The sequence below is a fragment of the Taudactylus pleione genome, unplaced genomic scaffold (assembly GCF_031769625.1).
Source record: "Taudactylus pleione unplaced genomic scaffold, aTauple2 ptg000113l, whole genome shotgun sequence".
Lineage (NCBI taxonomy): Eukaryota > Metazoa > Chordata > Amphibia > Anura > Myobatrachidae > Taudactylus > Taudactylus pleione.
The window spans coordinates 2,026,721-2,048,728 of NW_028284515.1; the positions used below are offsets into that span (position 1 = coordinate 2,026,721).

Sequence of the window (22,008 nt, forward strand, 5' to 3'; positions counted from 1 at the left end):
GCGAGGCTTAAAACTAGGAAATGTAGAGAGACACAGATCATAAAGCCCCAATAAATGAAGCACAATCAGCTTTGCCACAGAGGCAGCAATGTTTTTTTATTCTCTCCCCAGAGCAGGGGTCCTGCACTTATCCACGCCCTCCATCTCGCTGCTCAGTTTGTGCCCCCTTTTCTTGATTGACCTGCCATGTCACACAGCAGAGATGCCCATTGATGGTTTCCTGTAGATGGGTTCCTGCCATCGATGTTAAGCACAGATGATTAACTCTCCAATCGCCATCCCTAGGTTATTCTGAACCAAAAGGATGTGTCTGAAATGATCAGCTACTCCAGCAGCACCCTCTGCACTCCACAACCACAGTAGAACATTGTGAGAAACAAGTACTGGTGCATCTAACAAGTGAGAAGAAGCCTTTGTACCACCTGGCTCTACCCTAGAACTGATAAAGGGATAAGAAATGAGATTGTGGTAGAACAAAGCGCTTATTGGGTCTGATGTACACAAACCTGATGGCTTATGTCCAAATCCGATTTTTGTCTATCTGCGCATGTGCAGAGCATGACCGTTCGCAGGCCCTCCATAGCTGCAGCATAACTGACAAGCTGCGGCATTTAGGAGGCAGAAACCAGGACTGTTGTACAACACGGGGAGTGTGTCATCCCCATTTTGTAGGTGCGCAGACAATGCACACAATTGTGTTAGAAGGGTACACTGACATATGTTCCATATTTTATCAATATATGTCTCAAAAGAGCGGGGCAACAATGGGCCTGATTCAGAGCCGGACGCTATTTGCGCTCGCTCGTTCAGAAAAAAGGGGTGGCTATTCAAATGAACTGTTCGCTCTTTGCGGTCTGTTCACGCCTCTAGGTCTGAACGAGCGAACAAAACTTGCGGTCGTTTTTTTGAAAACTACGCCCCCTGGCTGCTCGCATCCTACGTCATGTCCGCTATTTATTAGATTAATCGAGTACATCGACCAGCGTATGAACTGCTCGCTATTCTTGTGGTTGTTTTTTCCTACCACAATCTTGCGAGCAGTTCTGACTATAAAATAACCCAGTGACGTGGTCAATGACGCTGCTGTATTAATTATGCACACCCATAAAACGCCCATTTTGACCTTTAAGCACGCCTGCGTTCGGATCTCCACTCCCCGTTTTCAAGCACCTTCCCCTGTTACCACCCACATACGCCTCCTCCTGTCACTCAAAATAGCAGGCATTCGCTATTTAGCGAACAAACGATTTTTGGCCGCACTGACTGGTTCGCGCATGCGTATTACGATCCGTACGCATGCGCAGTTGTGCAAACATCGCTCGGAACGAACGAGCGGCCGCTTACGAGTGGCTCTGAATCAGGCCCAATGTGCGGTGCTGCAATCTTTAGGTACTAATTTTCACCATCCCACACCCATTATTTTAGCCATGCTACATTGCTTTTGGCACACATACTGGAGATGTTGCTCATAATTACAGAACAAAACAGATTCTAAGAGATACAGAATCATTGTAGAATCGCATTGTTAGTGACATCATAGAGGCACCACTGGAGCCTCCAAAGCTCAGATCCTACTGCCATCATTGAGTATGAGTGGTTGCTCTCCTGACTAGGGCTGTGATCAGGTAAACCTGATACTATGTCACTGAGAATGGCAAATTCCAAGAGGGTGACTCTAGAACTCAGGGGTAGATGTATGATGCTCCATTATGGTGTTCTATTTATAGGGTTAGGGATCTATTTATCAAGCAGTGAAAAGTGTAAAAAAGTGGACCAGTTGTGAAGTTGCCCATAGCAACCAATCAGCTCCTACCTATTATTTTATAGACTGTACTTGATAAATGCTACTTCAAAGCTGATTGGTTGCTATGGGCAACTTCTCCACTGGTTCACTTCTCCACACCTTTCACTACTTGATAAATAGACCCCTTACCATTATGTGCTGCAGATACCACTTTCCCCTATGTATTAATGAGGGGTTATGTGTTAAATGACAGGGGCGCCCCCAGGGGTGTCGAGAGGGGAGCGATAGGTAGGTACTAATTACCCAGGCTTGCTGGAGGGGCCCGGATCTTCCGCCACCTCCCCTTACATGTTAGCAGTCCAGCACACGCTGCTGTATGCTGGGCTGCAATGGAAGACTGCTCACTGCTGTCCTCTACCTGTGGGGGGAGCAATCACACTGATCGCGCCCCCCCCTCCGGATTTGCACTGGGCTGAAGGGCTCACAGCATGCTTCGCAGCGCAGCAACAAAATTTTTTTCCCCTAAGGGGGCATGGACATGGCTCCTGCAGTTAGTCCACGTCCTCTTCCCCTGGGCTTAGGCTGGATCTCTATGGCCCTGGGTGTCCCTGTCATTATCGGTGTTTTGTTATCGATGTGCCAGCCAATGTATAAATGGTCAGTGGCACTGACTGTTCCTACAGCTGCAGCTGTTGCTGCCACATACACAGCACTGTCCCTGGCTGCGACGGCTGCTGGGCTCTGGGCTGTGCACTGGAGAACTTGTGTTGCTTGCGAGATCTCGCGCATGCCCAGTGGAGCCGGCCGGGAAGGTAGACACAGTACATCAGCACTAAGCTGACGTGCTGTGGGGTCTGGCAGGGATCACCGGAGGGTGGAGTTTTCACTCTCCCACTCTGGCAGACGAGATGTTAATACATCTCATTGGTACTGCTTCCTACTTCATCTCGGTAAAGAGGCAACGCAGAAGAGCTATAGCGGCACAGTCAGTGCTGCTATAATACATCTACCCCTCAGGGTAACTGGAGAATCTGTGAAGGATCTAGTTTGGAAGACTTATGAACTCCCATACAGGGGCGCCGAGAGGGGGGGAGTGGGTACTAATTTCCCAGACGCAGGATTGCTGGAGGGGTCGGGCGCTGTCCCCCTTCCCCCTTACATCACAGCAGCCCAGCAAGCTGATGTGTGCTGGGCTGCACTGGGAGACTGCTCGCGGCTGCTAAGTAGCAGCCGCAGTAGTCTCGTAAGCCTGTGGGGGGAGCGATCACAATGATCGTGCCCCCCACTGGTTATGCTCACAGGGCCCCCTCCCCAGCGCTGTAAGAATGTTTTTTTTTTTCACAAAGGGGGCGTGGCCACGCCTCCCACGATTAGACCACGCTCCATTCACCAAGGCTCATGTGGTACCCCAGAACCTGGGAGTACCTCATGTTGTGTTGTTGTTGGGGGCAGCAGCAGCACTGTGAGGAGGAGGCTGCTGCGCATATATACTGTAGGGACATATACAACAAGATCAAGCTACAAAATGGCAGGCAGAGAGTATCATTGTGTGGAATCTGAATATTTTTCAATGGGGGATGGAGAGCAAACGGTCAAACTGTCTGATGAAGAAATGAGGATGAAAGAGCAGAAGGATGCAGAGTTGGATAAAAAGATCAAAGCTTTAAGAAAAAAAAATGAAGCTATTTCTGCGTCAGCAGGATACAGTCAGACCTTCCAGCTAATAACCCGGGCAACGCAGTGTACACTCAGGAATATTTAATACAGTATTAATTCATGAACTAATAGCTTCTGGCCATTAAAGTTTAGGAAAATAATCCGCAAACTAAGAGACTAATTTAAGGACTGTTAGTTATTGTCTTACTTTTTAGTTACAGTGTTTAAGTTAATCTGTGGTAGGGAAAGTATTGCATGCATTAACCTCTTAAAATCAACAGGAGGAGAGGAATCCCTACCGATTGCGAGGGAGCTGTGTTCCTGAATAATAAAACCTGAATTGTTGTTTTTCTCATGTGAACTGTAACTGTGTCTGTTATTGTAATTGAACTTGTAACTTTTACTACGAAAGTGTTATCTTGTTCACCGTGTGCCTCACTTATAAATTTATTGTAAAACTATTATCTATTGACATTGCATGATCTTATCTTATTTACTTGTTTGTCTCACGTTAGCCCTTACCTCTCTGTATAAAAACCAAGAACCTATCCTCGATATTATCTGAGACTTCTTCGTGGTACCATGTTTTACCAGGGTGTCACACATATATTTATATGCATATCATTTCTGCCCACATTCAGTTGGCTTGTGAGAGCAACCATCGTCACTATCAGCACCATTTGTGCCAGCCTTATCCTGGGTGCAAAATACATGTATGAGATTTCTGGATCTTTGAGTACACTTACCTCTGAATAGGCCACAATTATGTATACACAGGCCCTGCGACAGGGGGGGACTAAGGGTACACCCGTACCGGGCCTCGAGGTCCAGAGGGGCCCCAAGGATCAGACAGGCACAAAACGGGGCCGCGGTCGCCGGAACACATAGCCGCCGCCCAGCCCTAGCTCCGCCTCCCTTGTAGCCTGGCCCGGGCAGTGCTGGGCTCTTCTAGGTGGCTCAGCTGTGATCCGGGCATGACCTTTAAGTGAAAAATGCGGCAGCGTGACATCATAGGTCACGTCGCCGCACATCTTCCCTGCCTTCAGGCAGGCTGCGCCACTGCGCTGGTGAGGGAACTTTGATCTAGCAACAACCTTGAGGAGGAGGAGTTTAGGGGATAATAGAGGAATCGGGGCTGGGGGCAGAGGAAGATAATACGTGCTGGGGACAGAAGAAGGTGAAGGGGGAAGTTGATAGGGGCTGGTGGCAGAGGGTGAAGGGGGCTGGGACAGAAGGTGATAGGGGCTGGAGGAAGGTGATAGGGGCTGGGGACAGAAGAAGTTGATAGGGGATGGAGGAAGGTGAAGGGGGCAAAGGAAGATGAAGGGGGCTTGGGGCAGAGGAAGGTGTTACGGGCTGGGAGCAAAGGAAAGTTATAGGGGCTGGGGGCAGAGGAAGGTTTTAGGGGCAGGGGATGAAGAAAGGTGATGGGGGGCTTCTGGGCTGAGGATGGTAATGAGAGGCTGAATTTGAGGAAGGTGATGAGGGGCTGAGGACTGAGGATAGCTGGCTGCATACACCATCCCTCCTACCCCTAATAACACTGTCATCAAGAAGACCTTACAAGAGACGGCAGACAAGGGAGGCCAGATAGGAGGGTGTCACAGTAGTCAAATCTGAAGATGATGAGTGAGCGGATAAGGGTTTTAGTAGCATCCTGGGTGAGAAAGGGTCTTATCTTGGAATTATTTTTGAGATGGAAATGGCAGGACTTTGAGTGGTGCTGAATGTGTGGTTTGAAGGAGAGGGTAAGGTCCAGGATAACTCCAAGACAGCGCACTTTGGGGCTAGAGGAGATAGTTGTGCCATCAATTGATAAAGAAATTGTGGGAAGCAGGGCCGTAACTAGGGGTGTGCGAGTGGTGCGGCTGTACAGCGTGCAGCGCTCTGTGGGTGGCACCTGGCAACTGGCTAGCAGGGTGCTTGTAACAGCACCCCGCTGCCAGAATCTCTGCAGCAGTGCCACCTGGAGTGTCCTTAGGACGCTCTAGATGGTCACAACTCTGCCCTTACAGCACCTCGGAGCATCCTGAGCATGCTCTGGGCATTGCTGTAATCACCTGCTCACGTAGCCGTGTAGAGACCATGCCCCCTCCATGTGAGGTCATGCAGAGGGGGTGTAGCCTGCATCGGGCACCAGGAGCACTTGCTACGGCCTGGTGGGAAGTGAGGTTATTCGGGAGGGTGGGAAGATGATCAGCTCAGTCTTAGACAAATTTAGTTTAAGAAAGTGCTGGGACATCCAGGAAGAGATAGCAGAGAGGCAGTTGGAGATACAAGTGAGGAGAGAGGGGGAGAGGTCAGGAGAGGAAAGATAGATCTGGAGGTAAAAAGGGTATGCAGTCGGCTGACCATCGGCATCCCGACTGCTTATGCTCTGTTGCTTCTTTGGGTGTTATGGTCACCAATGAAGCAATATATATTATCCATGTCCTTGTCCTGCTTTGTACTTGTATTGTATGGGATGCAGTCAGGAAGCCGACGGTCAAAATGCCGACTGCCGGCTTCCCGACTGTCTAATCCCAGCAAGGTACTAATGACAGGCATCGAAATCCTGACACCTATCATTAGACCTACGCCGGGAGCCCAACGCCCGGCATACCGAACGAAGGTAAGCCGGGCACCGGGCGCGGACAGCCGTGCGGGGGGAGGGTTATGTTTTAGGGCTCCCGGGGGGCCTTAGGGTTAGGCAACCCCATGGGAGGGTTAAGCTAGGGGTAGGGGGGGGTTAGGGGTAGGCACCCCTGGTTGGGAAGTTGGGTTAGGCACCCCCCGGGAGACTTAGGTTTAGGCTGAAGGGAAGGGGGGGTAGGTTTAGGCACTTACATGGGGGGTTAGGATTAGGCACTTGGGGGAGAGGTTAGGGTTAGGCACCCCTAATGGAGGGTTAGGGTTAGGGGGGTTAGGTTAGTTAGTACTTACCTTAGCTGCTGTCAGGATCTTCACTGGTGCCGGTCTTCCGGCATCTGGATTTGAACCCCCCTATCCTCCCTCTATACGTCCTCTCTAGGGGAACTCATCAGCCCTTTTTACGTGATCGGTTTGAAATAACGCCGGACCCCTAGAGAGAATGTATAGAAGGAGAATAGGGATAGGCTGTGGGGTGGGGTTAGGCTGCGGAGGCGGAAGGATTAGGCTACCGGGGAGGGGGGGGGGGTTGGGTTAGGCTTTAGGCTGCGGGAAGAGAGGGTTAGGGTTAGGCTGCAGGACAGGAGGGTTAGGGTATGGGTTACAATATATATAGAAATCAGTCTGGATTCTGACTGTCAGGATGCCGTTGTCGCAATGTTGTATCTACAATGGGTGCAAGGTGTGTGGTGCACACGGGCCCCTGGGTCCAGGGTGCCCACACCACACAGCCTGCACCCATGTATAGTTTTACTTACCTCTCTGCAGTCTCCGGCGCTGAGCAGGCACTGCAGAGCATCGAAAATCACAGGGAAAATGGTGGCGCAAAAAAGTGACTTGCGCATGCGCAGTAGAGATATTCCCGGGAATAAGGTGCGGACGCCATTTTCCAGGAGACCTGCGCATGTGCAGTAGATTCTGGCACCAAGCCAAGATCCACTTTGCTGCCAAAAAGGAGGGGGCCGGAACTGAGGGCCCGATTCAGACCTGGACGCTATGGGCAATTGTCGCCTGTCTACGCACGCGTATGCATCGCAGTGCGCGTGCGTGAACCAGTCACTGTGATCGTGAATCGTGTGCTCTTAGCATAAAGACTGAGCGCTACTTTGAGTGACAGTGCCATTTGTGGGTGGTAACAGGGGAAGGTGCTTGTGAACGGGGGAGTGGTGCTGTGAACTCAGGCGTGTCTGGGCGTCAAAACAGAGTTTTATGGGCGTGCATAATTAACATGGAAGTGTCATTGTACACGTCACTTGGTTGTATTTCAGCCTGCAGTGATCGCAGTGCTTGCGGTGGGGTAAGGTCTACCTCAAGCGCTGTGTGCAGCTCTGATGGCTCTCGATGGTTCGGATTAATCACACACAACCTATAAATGACTTGTGCTAAGAAAGAAAAGTGAGCATCTTTATACCGGCGTGCGTTCACTCTGCCGTCGCTCTCTAAGACATAGAGGACGTCCTTACACCAAACAGTGCGATCGCGGAATTTGCATACCCGGCCCCTTTTGGATGCGTGCGTTCGTGGCTTAGCGCCCGGGTCTGAATCGACCCCTGAGTCTGCACATGGGCCCTCTCCTCTCTTAACCAGGAGCTTTGGTTTATTGCACAGCAAGAAATAGTGTGGAGCTGTAGTCTCTGCCACACATACAGGCAGCGTAGTGGAGCGAAGTATACAGAGGCAGGTATACTGTAGCTGGACTTTAGCAGGTCCCCCGCCACAAGCTTAGTAATACACAGACATGTACTGTACTATTGTAGCGCTCAAGCACAATGAATCCAAGATACAGTGCATCCGGAAAGTATTCACAGTGCGTCCCTTTTTCCACATTTTGTTATGTTACAGCCTTATTCCAGAATGGAATAAATTAATTTTTGTCCTCAAAATTCTACATACAATACCCCATAATGACAACGTGTAAAAATTTTTTTTGCGATTATTGCAAAATTAATAAAAAAAAAAAAAAACGAAGAAATCACACGTACATAAGTAATCACAACCTTTGCTCAGTACTTTGTTGATGCACCTTTGGCAGCAATTACAGCCTCAAGTCTTTTTGAATATGATGCCACAAGCTTGGCACACCTATCTTTGGGCAGTTTCGCCCATTCCTCTTTGCAGCACCTCTCAAGCTCAATCAGGTTGGATGGGAAGCGTCGGTGCACAGCCATTTTTAGATCTCTCCAGAGATGTTCAATTGGATTCAAGTCTGGGCTCTGGCTGGGCCACTCAAGGACAATCACAGAGTTGTCCTGAAGGGTGTAGTAGGTATTACCGCCAGCCGCATGGTCGGCGGTTCAAATTCCGACAACGGCAGCCCAGCAAGGGTGAAGATCCCAATCGTCAAAAGGTAAGTATCGCTAACCTAATTCTACCCCCTAACTCTAACCCTCCCTTAGGGGTGCCTAACCCTAACCTCCCCCTAAATGCCTAAACCTAACCACGCCTTCCCCGTCACCTAAACCTAAGTCTCCCGGGGGGGTGCCTAACCCTAACCTTCCCTTCTCCTAGCCTAACCCTAAACTCCCGGGGGTGCCTAACCCTAAGTCCCCCCCCAGGAACCCTAAAGATAACCCTCCCCCGTGGCTGTCCTCGCCCGGCTTACCTTTGTTTGGTATGCCGGGCGTCGGTCTTCAGTCGTATGAATAGTGACAGGCGTCGAGTTTTCGACGCCTATCATTAGTACAACGCCGGTATTAGAGAGTCTGGAAGCCGACGGTCGGCATTTAGACAGTTGGCTTCCAGACTACATCCCATCCTGAAGCCACTCCTTTGATATCTTGGCTGTGTGCTTAGGGTTGTTGTCCAGCTGAAAGATGAACCATCGTCCCAGTCTGAGGTCAAGAGCGCTCTGGAGCAGGTTTTCATCCAGGATGTCTTTGTACATTGTTGCATTCATCTTTCCTTCTATCCTGACTTGTCTCCCAGTTACTGCCGCTGAAAAACATCCCCACAGCATGATGCTGCCACCACCATGCTTCACTGTAGGGATGGTATTGGCCTTGGGATGAGTGGTGCCTAGTTTGCTCCAAACATAACGCCTGGCATTCATGCCAAAGAGTTCAATCTTTGTCTCATCAGTCCAGAGAGTCCTTCAGGTGCATTTTGGCAAACTCCAGGTGGGCTACCATGTGCTTTTTACAAAAGAGTGGCTTCTGTCTGGCCACTCTAATATACAGGCCTGATTGGTGGATTGTTGCAGAGATGGTTGTCCTTCTGGAAGGTTCTCCTCTCTCCACAGATGAATGCTGTAGCTCTGACAGAGTGACCATCGGGTTCATGGTCACCTCCCTGACTAGGGCCCTTCTCCCCCGATCGCTCAGTTTAGATGGCCGGCCAACTCTAGGAAGAGTACTGGTGGTTCCGAACTTCTTCCATTTACAGATGATGGAGGCCAAGGTGCTCATTGGGACTTTCAAAGTAGCAGATATTTTTCTGTACCCTTCCCCAGATTTATGCCTCGAGACAATCCTGTCTCAGAGGTCTACAGACAATTCCTTGGACTTCATGCTTGGTTTGTGCTCTGACATGCACTATCAAGTGTGGGACCTTATATAGACAGGTGTATGCCTTTCAAAATCATGGCCAATCAACTGAATTTACGACAGGTTGACTCCAATGAAGCTGTAAAAACATCTTAAGGATGATGAGTGGAAACATGATGCACCTGAACTCAATTTTGAGCTTCATGGCAAAGGCTGTGAATACTTTTGTACGTGTGATTTCTTAGTGTTTTTTTTTATTAAATTTGCAAAAATCTGAAAAAAAACTTTTTACACATTGTCATTATGGGGTATTGTGTGTAGAATATTGAGGACAAAAATGAATTTATTCCATTTTGGAATAAGGCTGTAACATAACAAAATGTGGAAAAAGTGAAGCATTGTAAATACTTTCCGGATGCACAGTAGCACCGTGCATGCGCATAGCACTTAACAGCGGCCATCTTGGTAAAGGAGATTCTTCACTTATGGAGCATCATGGAGGCAGCGCAGTAGCATACTTGCTTTATGGACCACAGCAACAGTTCAAAGAATGCAATATTTCCTCACTCATAATAATATCTTCTATGTGGTTTTCCACTATTTGGCATTGCCGAAGCTTTTCTGTGGTTGGATGTTCATGCTGGTAGTTTCTGGTTCAGACATAACGCCAGTTGCTGACATGTACAATATCACTTACTTGTTCTGCAAATTCCTGCTTTGTTTGAAGTAGTGCTGGTTCTTGAAATATAACATCTCTTGATTATATGAGCTTCCTCCTTTTTTGGATGCCAGTCTGTATCCTTTACCCTGTTTGCAATATCTAAGCATGATGCACTTCATTGATTTTGGATCCAGCCTGTCTATTTTCTCCATGGGGATATGTACATACAGCCAGAGCCAGATTAACAATGGGGCAGATGGAGCTATGGCTCCATGCCTCCATATAAAAATAAGCCTTTCATCAGGACAGCATGATGCTGACCAACTACCAGCTGGCCATACAACGTGCCATAAATCATAAGTATTGAAATTGTATTTCTATTTTCACTTTTTACACATTTTGGGAAACATTGGAGCTGATGGTGGGGGTGTACATGTTCACATGGCACTGGCCGCACCCACAGAGCACTGGTCACACTCAGCTTCTCACAATAGTCCATTGATCATTTTCAGTCCCAGGCCAATGAGGCCCTTAATCCAGCCCTATATACACTATGCAATGCACCCAAAGACTCTGAGATGATTGATGCTTGGCTTTCTATCAGATCACAGCTCTATTGGTGTCTTATCTTTTAGGGCAACTATGGGAGCACAATTCTTTAGATACACTGTTGTAGATACTACTTCCCAAAACCACTTGCACAGGCCAGCATCTATTAGCATAAATTGAGCTTTTTCCACTATAGTCGGCTTGCACGCTCATTTTCACCATTCTGTTCTGGCGTTTAGGTAACAGTCAGTTGATGTTCAATACCATGCTTTAGAAAAATTTTGACATCTCTGATTTGATATTCTCCTCCATTGTCAGACCTCAAGACCTTTAATGTGTGACCAGTTTGAGTTTCTAATGATTTCTTGTAGTCTGCAGTTTTGCTCATCACTTTACTCTTTTCTTTGATTAAATAAATGTGTGTCATTCTGGTGAAATCATCAATGAATGTTATGAAGTATCTATATTCACTTATCGAGTTTGCTTCCATTGGACCACACACATCTGTTTTCACTAATTCCAGGGGTGGCTCAGCTCTGCTTGCTGATTTTGGAAAAGAACAATGGCTTTGCTTGCCTATTATACAGTTTTCACACATTGTTCTTTCAGTGTGTTTCAGAGATATTCCTGTAACCATCCAGTATAGTAGTTTCTGAACGCTGTCATATTCAAGATGACCTAACCTTTTGTGCTAGATTTCCATAGATTATGAGTCAGAAGCCATTATCACATAACACTCCTCTTTATTAAAGACATACAGTTGTTGGCACCTGGTACCTGTTGCTATTACAGTCCCTCTTCTGTACCGTACAACACACTTTCTTTCTGCGAACTGGACTTTGGGCCTCATTCAGCAAGGATTGCTATTGCTAAAGCGTACGCAATCGGCCGATGGTTGGATACTGCGCATGCATCACAGTGCACTTGTGTGAAGGCACCACTACGATTGCACTGCGATCACAGAGGTCATGTAGAGCCATCGTAGAATGATTGACAGGCAGTGAGCGTTTGGGGGTGGTGGCGAGGGGGTGGTTGAGAAAACGCAGGCGTGCCTGTCCGTTTGAATGCCGTTGCATAGGCGTGCATAAATTAGCCTCTGCGTTTGCATACGCAGCTTGAGTACTCAATGCGTGCAATGAGGTTAGCAATTTAGAGGTAAGGTCAGGGCTGCTGTAATTCTGCATGAGGGGTTGATGGTACTCAATGTTTCCGATGTTTGAGGAGGTATGCAAGGTATTACCGATGTGAGAGAGGGAAAATAGGTGTCTGTATGTTGTCCATGCGAGCGTTTTGCGATTACATGCATTAGCATACCTTCGCAGCAGACCTGCATGCGTGATTGCAGCCGTGATGGCATCAGCGATCTTTGCTACATGAGGCCCTTTATACCCTCTTTGCTCTGGTATACTTATGGCTATTAGGTTTTATCTCATATCTCGTACATATAATACATTTTGAATTTCTGTGACTGGTTTTACCCCTTATTTTCAGGTAAGCTATAACTGTCCCAACTTTTGTAGCTGTAAGTACTTTGGGCCTGATTCAGCAAGGAATGCACGCACTCGGCCGATGGTTTTCCACTGCGCATGCGTATGATTGACAGGCAGTGCCGTTTCTGGGTGGTGACGGAGGGTACTCCATGCAAATGTAGGCGTGCCTGTCTGTTGAGACGCCGTTATAGAGGCGTACATAATGAAGGCAGTGCGGCAGCATACACTGCCAGATGACTCGATGCACGCAGGAAGTGGCCAAAATCCTACACAACATCAGGTCAGCCTCTATTGTGCGTATGGTTCCAATGGTTCTCGATGTTACCGATGTTTCCGCTGTCTTGCAGACTACTCAGGCTTTGAGTAAAGGGAAGTGGACGGCATTGTGTAGTGCTGGGCATCTGCATCTTATGCTGCGGTTGCCGTGCATATGCATTGGTTAGCATATACATGCAGCGGCCGAGTATGTGCACGCGCACACTTGCGTTCCTTGCTGAATCAGGCCCTTTATCTTCTATTCCTTTAATTGTTATAGGATCACACCTGTTTGATGTAATGAGCCACTCTTGATTGCAACTGAAATGTCTTGTAGCACCGAAGTCAATATACCAACAATCTCTTCTGTGACTGTCTGTGGCACTTAAAGCTCACATCTTTACTGTTACACTTCTTTTTTTGTGTAGCATCCACATTTTTCAGTTTGCATTCAAATACTTTTTATATGGTCTTATGTCATATGTAACGCTTCCACTTGAATTTTTTGGGCTTTGCTTCCTTAGTGTGTAATGCAGTATTTTCAGCACTAAATTTAACTGATACACAGTCATGGAACTGCAACAGCTTTGTCTCAACCATCTCTGGGCCTGATTCATTACGGATTGCAACTGCGATTATGCACGCAGATGGGCGATGGTTGCATACTGCGCATGCATTGCAGTGCGCATGCACAAAGGTCTCGCTACGATCGTACTGCGATCGCCGTGACCATTCAGACCCATCCCAGAGTGATTGACAGGAAGTGTTGACGGGGGGCAGCGGGGGGTTGGCGAAACGCAGGCGTGTCAGTGCGTTTGAATGCCATTACAGGGGCATTCATAAAGTAGTGACTGCGATGGCATACGCAGCTTGGGATCTCACTGCGTGCAATGAGGTTACCAATTTATGAGTAAGGTCTGCCCTTGTGCAATTGAGTATGAGGCTCCGTTGGTACTCGTTGATGGTTTTGCAGACTTACAAGGTATTACGGATGTGAGTAAGGGGAAGTGGGCATCCTTATGTTGTGCTGCGATGGCATATCGATTGCAAACTGTCACAAACAGGGTTGTGAGGGGTCAGAGTCAACGGCACTTACCTGTCCGGATGCTCTAGCGGGGTCCCTCTGATGGGGGTGCGGGCATATGGAGGTCTGCGATGCATGCTACACGGGTCTGAAGGTATAGTGTCCTGGTTCCTGGTGTGAGCATAGCACACTCTGGCAGCACTGCAGTGTGACATGGGCACTGCCATCTTGGATTTGGTCAGGTGACTCTTCTTGACCAATCCAGGCAGAGCATTCCGGGAGTCCTAGCAACCAATCCTGCACTTTCACCGGCTATTTAAGGGCTGAATTGCAGTCCTTTCATTGCCAGTGCAACGTTATTCCCAGCCTAGCTGGGTGCTAGATCTCTGAGCTACTTGCAAGTATCCTGTCTCTGCTGTGTTTCATATATCCACTGTTCCAGGTTCCAGTCTCCTAGTCAGGCTGTGGACCAGCAGTGCTACTCTCTGCTACCACCCCCTAGAGGGAGCCTTGCTTCTACATTCTGATAGACGGTGATCCTCTTTGACTACCCAGTTACCTGTTGTGTGTATCCACGCTCCATTCTGGGTATACACCTCCGCCAGTATCACTCCTCCGCTAGTGGGTCATCCATGAGCAACACTCCTCTCAGACCAGTGTCCTTTCAGTGCCAACGTCTGTCCTCATAACCTCTCCTGGATCCACCCCGGGTTCATTCCCGCAAGTACCCGATCCGCTTGTGACACAAACATTACCATATTTTTGCAGTGGGTCTGCGTGCGTAATTGCAGCTGCAATCGCAGTTGCAATCCGTAATGAATCAGGCCCTTTGTTGATAGTTTGGCTGTATTAACTCCTAATGCTCCAACTAGGAAATCAAATTCAGATGTTAAGTTCTGTAGCATCACTATGGCGATCTAGTCTTCAACTTGGACTTCTACAGATGTTAATTGATGAGATATGGATATTATTTTGTCAATGCAGTCACTCATACTTGTGCATTTACCCAACTTAGGGCCTGATTCAGACCCGTTCGCTAGATGTGATCACTCGCTTCCAGCATATGGAAATTCGGCTAAGTGAAGTCAAGGCAGGCGTTCGCAGGCCAAGTCATAAGCACGCCCACTATGTCTTGGTGAGCAATCACTTTGTGTATGTAGACTCCCACCAGCCTGTCTTAAGACGCCCACTTGCGCACATCATCTCCAGGAAGTGCTTTAAACCATTGGTACATCGAGCACCATCGGATGTGATTGCAGCGCTTAAGGTTGACTATAACCTGCCGCAAGCACTGCGCGCATTTGAGAGTGAAATCCCACCACGTGACGTGTACTATGAAGCTGTCTTTTAATTATGCACACCTCTGAAATGGCGTTGTAGTTCATAAGCACGCCTGCTTTCGCACCTCCACTCGCCCGTTACTAGTGGCCTGCCCCTGTTACCACCCATAAACGGCTTGACCTGTCACTCATTCAACTGGGCAGTCTCTGCTGGATTAGCGATTGTTTTCCCATTGCTCGTTCAGGTTCACGCACACGCAATACGATGCATACGCACATCTCAAAACATCGCTCGCTCCGAGCGATCGCTTGCTAGCGAACGGGTCTGAATCATGCCTTTAGTCTTATACAATATGCACCTCAGATTCATTTTTCTCATAAGACCTTTATTGTTATTTACCGCCTTCAGAGCTGTCCATGTGTCTTCTGCTGACATCTTCCTATGTATGATAGAATAAACATGTTTTTCAGCGCTCAAGCCTAAAGTTCCTATGGCTCTATCTACATCATCTGGGTTTCGACTGTCACCTGGATTAAAAGCTTTGTGAAACTCATCATGGATGCATCTACTGTATTCACACTGTGCACTGATATACTGTATAGTGAAGCTTCACTGACTGACTCCTCTGATATACAGTGTTGTTTTGTATCTGTGTTGTTTAACTGCCTGGGTAATTAGGTGCCTGGGCCAATAACCTGTTGTACTATTTTGTGGTGGACACAGTTTATAAATAGACACCAGCAAAAATAATGTATTGTCAGGCACCTAAATGCTCAGGCACTTGAGAGCTTTGGTTTATTACAGTGATAGAGATATTATAGAGCCGTACTCACTATCACACATAACGCAGCATAGATGGAGCATACAAAGGACTAGATGGTTTTGTATGTAGGCAGGTATAGCTGGGATTGACCAACGGAGCTGAGTAGTACACAGTCGTGTACCAGGGCTATAACTAGGGTAGTGCGGGCTGTGCCATGACACGTGGCACCGCAGGACAAGGGGCACTGTCCAGGCCTGTCAATTTTCTGTTTATTATCATTCTCACTTGTAGCTTCCTCTTATTTCATCCCCAGTATCTCCTGGCCTCCCCTATCTCTTCCCTGGCCATTCCCCTTTTTTGGGTGTGTCATGTCCCTATTTGAAAAATGGGGGGGCACCAATGCTCTTTCTGGCACAGGGCACCGAAAAGTCTAGTTACAGCTCTGTCATGTACTACTGTGCCACTCAAACACAATGAATCCAAGATGGTGCTGTTCATGCTATAGTACCTAAAGGCATTCATGTTGGTAAAGGAAATGCTTCACTTATGGAGTATCATGGAGGTAGCAGAGTAGTGCACTCAATATACCATCACCTTTTCCCTCTCTTGCAATGACCTTCACACTGATGCACAACTGGTGACAGGTGCTTGTGGCACCCATTCACCGCAGTCTTGCTATGCACGTTGCAGGCTGGGATCACCATCGCAACCAGTTGCTCCTTTGGTCAGGCTGCAGGAGCTGAAGCTTCCTTCAGCCTGACTGGGTGCTGGTCACTTCAGAGTCCTGGAATCTGCGCCCACTGAAGCAGCCTGTGGCCTCTTCACTCTCAGAAAACGAGGGCGACATGCCCCTGTTTCCTGATTAGGCACACCCCCGCTCTGCCCCCCTAATGCCGCAGCATGTCAATCATGCTGCAGCTTGGGAGGGGTCCTCGAATGAGATCGCAGGACCCATTATGCACATACACAGAATGGGTCATAATGGGTCCTGTGCAGGCGCAGACCCCTCAACATCGGAGATACACGTTAATCATCGGATGAACGTACATCTCTGAATTAGGCCCTAAAATTGTAACCTCTTTCACTGTGACACAAAACACATTTTACAAACTACAGAAATGTAAAACTGATTTTAGGTTGATGATACCAGTAGGCTGCAGATATTATTATTTTTTTTAAACCTGTCCAGGCTCTCATGATTTCATCATCAATTTGAAGTCTGAAAACTTTAAACAGGCCAGACCACTTCTTGTGCTATAAATGGGATTTTAGGAGAGGCTCAGTCTGTTTATAATTTTAAATCTAACGCCCCAATTTTAAAGCCTAGTCTGGCTGAAGCAGTTCTGTTTATTTGCAGCCAGGTGGAAACACTAAACTTGATCCTGTCATTTCATAATGCCTTCCTGTGCCTACTTCATGCAAGAACACAATGACCCTATTCAATATCTAAAGGATCAGAAATCATAAGAATAATATTTTACATAAGTTTGCAAATTCCGCCTGTACCTGGTGACACTCTAATCGTCATGTTCATACAAGTTGCTCATGTGGAGAAATCTAACTAAATGTGCTGTATATTTTCTGCATTTGCAAAGGAATATTTTCATTCCAGTGATACTAGTAGGCAGCCATTTTTAGTGAGTACAGTATGTGCAGAGGCATATTTTCCACAGCTCCTAATTTCCAGAGACAGTATTTAAGATTTGTCCCCTGGAAATTACCCTATTTTGACACACTGATCAACTGTGTCTTCGGGTTGAGTACGGGAGCTCAACGGTCAGAATAACGACAGCGGCATCCCGATGGTGAAAATCCAGATGGATTTTGGTAAGTAATTTAACCCAAATCTTAACCCTTACCCAAACCCACCCCTCCCACAGCCTAACCCACCCCTCCCACAGCCTAACCCTAACCCACCCCTCCCACAGCCTAACCCTAATCATCCCGTCCCACAACCTAACCCTAACCTTTCCCTCTCGCAGCCTAGCCCTTGCCCCTAGTACCTTACCCTAACCCTAATAGTTACCATCCGAATCTGTCAGGATTGTGACAGTCGGAATCTCGCTGTCGATATTGTGACCGTCGGCATTATGACGGTCAGCATCCTGACTACATTCAGGGGTCTATTTACTAAGCAGTGTTGGGAGGCAGAGTGAAAAGTGATAAGAAAGTGATAAGGTCCCAACCAATCAGCTCCCGTCATTTTTCAAACATGACAGTTAGGAGCTGATTGGCTGGCACTTTATCACTTTCTTATCACTTTTCACTCTGACTCCTAACACTGCTTAGTAAATGGACCCCTCAATCTCTTCATTTTAGATGCAGTTCTTACCATTTACTCGTTTTCTATAATGTTTATCGAAAATGATTATTTATAATGTGCAAATTGTTATGAAATTCAGCAAACGTCATGAGGGGGTGTAACAAATTTATCTATTCTCCCAGAAAGTCCAGGAGACGCACAAATGTCACATTCACAAAAGGCTAGTTACACGCTCATCGCTGGTCACAAGTCTACGCCAGGACAGCGAATCTTCTCAAGGTCTGTCCCAGTACAATGTGATTGGTAAGTAAAGGATATAACTGTGAAAAATGCCTTAAATCTTTGAGAGAAATTTGCAATTTTTAACCCCTTCGCTGCAGAGAATGAGTGGGACTCATCCACCGGATATACAGCTGAGGACGAGCCCCACTTATCCTCCGCAATGATGGGCTGCATTACAAAAAAAAAATTATGTATATCAATATCAATTAATAGAACCTATATTCCAATGTGGCAGCATCAGATATTTTATTTTAACTTCTTACATTATTTGTTTTCTCATACGAGCTAAACATGTGTATGTGATTTTAATGTGAGCTAGGCAAGCAGAGGGTGACCGGACGTTCTTGAACAACAACTCTCCGCATGCTCTACCAGCCTCGCTACTACCGTCACTCTCTCACTTCCTCTACAGCAGCCAAGTGGGTATGTGGCTGTCACTCACAATGGAGGAATGACCGGGTGAAAAAGGCGGAGCTAGTCTCCCTGGTGATAGGACGTTTGTACTTTTTTTGTTGCTATGCGATAAACTTTGTGTCCGAAATGTCTCCGGGCGTTGCTAGGAAACGAGAGGACTTGCACCGAACGGGACACCGGACCCAGAGATAGAGGAGCCGGATGTCGGCTTATCAGTATGTAACTGTCATATTGCTTTGCTCGCATTCACATTCTCACTTTGTTTTTTTGTTTTTTATACGATTATTATGTTTTTGCAATAGAGATTGTGTTTGTATGATGAAAAGGTTGTACTGCACTATACTATATTAAACGTGTTTCGGTTTATAATGACATTGCATTTATTTACAATTACAATACTCTATAGAATGCATAAATGCATAGTTGTTAATTGCCATAGTAGGGGGAGTCCCAAAGTTTCCCATGAATTGTCCCTGTTTATGCTGGATGCAGTGTTGCAGGGTGACTAGGTAGTTCAAGTAATAAATAAAATAAAAGTTTCTTGTGCTGATTAACTCTTTTACATTATTATGTATTTAAGTACATGGTATTGTATGACAATTGAATTACGATCATGCAGGCGAACTTGGTCATACTTTGTTGGAAACTGTCACTGATTTAGACATAGCCTTGAATTTATTTGTTCTAATTGATGGTTTTGATATTTAATATTGTCCAGTTTGACTTTTCTAGTTTCCATTGTTCATTTCAATCCTCAGTATAGCTTCTTATATAGTATGCTTTATAGGTAAGAGCTTGTGGATATTGGTACTTGTGAAATGTAATGGTGAGACCTGCAGACCTTGCTAAACATAAAGTAAAGAAACTGTCAATCAGGAGACAAGTACATGCAGCTAATGAAATATTGCATAACGTTCAGCACATGCGTCAAATTCGCTCACTGCCTGTCCAGCCAGGAAACACCTGGGAGTAAATTTAATAAAATGTCGGTTTGCTGTCCAATTGAAACCGACGAGTATTGGGTGGATTGCAGTCTAAAAAAATTGTATTTATTATGCATTGGTTTTGACTATCAAATGTCATCCACTGTCTATATCCGTCGGATTTCAATTCTCTCTTCCACAGCAAATATGACACCAATCCGCCGTCAATCTGCTGCGGAAATAAAGCATTGCACAGATCACTATGATCTGTGCAGGCGTGGGGTCCCCCCAAATCATTAACTGGGCCTCTAAGCCTAGGATGGTATTGGAAAATAGGGGAGAACAATGGTGTGGGGTCTCCCCTAGTTTCCAATAACCAGCACTAGGCTGAACCAGCCGGGGCAACTGGCGCAATTGCAGGGGGACACACAGTGTGGGGTCCCCCTGCCATTACGGCAACCAGCTTAGAACTGGTCAAGATTGATTTTCATGCCTGATGCCTCATGTTTTTTGGATCAGTTCTAGAGACATGGGGCCTGATTCTCAGTCGGAGTAATGGACGATGTTGGATGCAATGGGGCAATGTTTTACATATGCACATGTTATACAGAGACGGTTATACAGTACAGATTTGGATGCATGGTCTTGGAAATATATACGTGCGGTACTGGGCGGCGACTTTGAGGTAACAGGGGGTGGCCAATTAGAGGCATGGGAATGTCGCAGGTGTGTCGCTGACGTAGGACGCCATACTCGGATGGAGAATGTGCATCTTCCATAGGGCTGGTGCAAGGTTTGATGATGTGTAAACTTATGCCTAAAGACGTATGCCTAACAATGCACCAGGCAGTAAAGTAGCATCTATAGACACTGCATGCAGGTGTCTCAGTGTTTGCACATCCGGGAAGTGCTTCGTAGCGGCATTAGAATAAAATCGCAAATGTGACTGCAGCATAAGATGCAGGGGCGGCCGTGACTGCATCCAACACAGAATAAGCCCCATGATGTATTAATAGAATTGATCCAAAAATCACGATGCTGTAGTAGCGATGTTCTTACTTGGTCACTGGGGTCTCTTGTTCCCCTGCACATACGTCAGTTTTTGTTTTTTTATCTGCACATCTGCAATCTTTACCCAACTCCCTGCATACACCAAGATAATATCGATCTTAGAGAAGATAGAAATTACTTTGCCTATCATCCTCTGCATCAAATGACGGACCGCCAGTTGACCATACCTAATGTAGAGACACTTTGTGGAGAATTCAATTTAGCTTAATGTGCTGTGGTGATGCCCAGCTGCGCACATATTGGCCTTATACGGTAGGACGAACATCGCAAGTACGGCACATCTGGTCCATTGCGCTGAATTGAACTCCCCACTTAGAGCCAGACAGTCTCAGCCTTTTCACCACAGTCCACTCCTACATGTCACAATAGCCTTGTCCTTTCCCATAGATACAATGCAGCTCTGGCAATATCTATTCTTCCCATATTTACCTATTTTGGAAGTAGGCAACCCCTAATTCCCTATTTGTTGTTGGGCTGCAAGTTCCAGCTAGAGTCTGATTATGTGGCTCACAATTTAGTATGTGCTATTTGGTTGACAATAGGGTCTATGTAATGTGACAGACAGAATATGGGCAATGTGGCTGGCAGTAGGATTTCTGCAATGTGTCTTTCAATGGAGTCTGTGCAAAGTAGTAATGTGGTTGTCAATAGAAGCTGATGCAATTTGAATGGCAGTGGGGTCTGTTGAGGCTGGCTGGTAGTGTTTGTCTCCAATGCAAATGTCAATGGAAACTGCAGCCTATAAAGTTTGTGCAATGTGCCTTATAGCCGCATTGCAGAACTGTGTATTTAGGCTGAGAATTTTGCACTGAACTACCTATTTCGGACTTCTAGTAGCAGATTCAACAAAAAATAAACTCTAGAAATTTGTTAAAACAAATAGTATTTAAAAAAAATAAAATCTGTGTTTTCATAACAAACAACGGGCCTGATTCAGACCCTCTTGCGAGCGCATAGTGCTCGCAAGCAGGTCGATGGTCGGGCAGTGCGCACGTGCGCAAGCCCAGGAGCCAGTGAGAACCTCACTCGTTTAGGGCTCGCAGCAAAACGGGGCAGCTGTCGATGTTGATCGACAGCTCGCACCGTTTTGTAGGCGGGTCGGGGGGTGGCTGCACAAACGGAGGCGTTCCCGAAGCAACGCCTGCCGTTTGTGGGTGGCCCTACTGACATCACACGTGATGTCAGCAGGAAGTTCACTACTCTATTAGAGCAGGAAGTTCACTGGGGCTTGCGATGGATGAGACCCTACCACAAGGGTCTCGTCGCAAGCCCGATGATCGTGTTAATCGTGACCATCGCCAGGCTGCCCGCACAAGCTGTGGGTGGTCACCCACAGTTATGCGAGCGGCCTGGAGGCGGATTTAAAAAAAAATAAAAAAATCCGCCCTGATTCAGAGCGAGCGCTCGCAAATAGCGAGCGCCTCTGAATCAGGACCAATGTTTCCTTGTGTATTGCTGATGTTATCGCCATCTTGAGAACGCATCGGAGGACAGCTGGTGGTTCATGTACCGCTGCTGTCTT

General features: G+C 46.9%; 1 protein-coding gene across 2 annotated transcripts in view; it reads left to right on the plus strand.

Moving 5' to 3' along the window:
* The window catches only part of TTC6 (tetratricopeptide repeat domain 6), a 297,795-nt gene that overhangs the window by 33,331 nt on the left and 242,456 nt on the right, over positions 1–22,008 (plus strand). Inside the window, exon 2 of one of the 2 annotated variants that reach the window (XM_088471191.1) lies at positions 17,979–18,099. The gene's annotated coding sequence lies outside the window, so the exon portion shown is untranslated. Of the gene's footprint in view, positions 1–17,978; positions 18,100–18,638; positions 18,708–22,008 lie in introns of those variants that run through there. The other variant, XM_088471190.1, reaches the window with a different exon arrangement.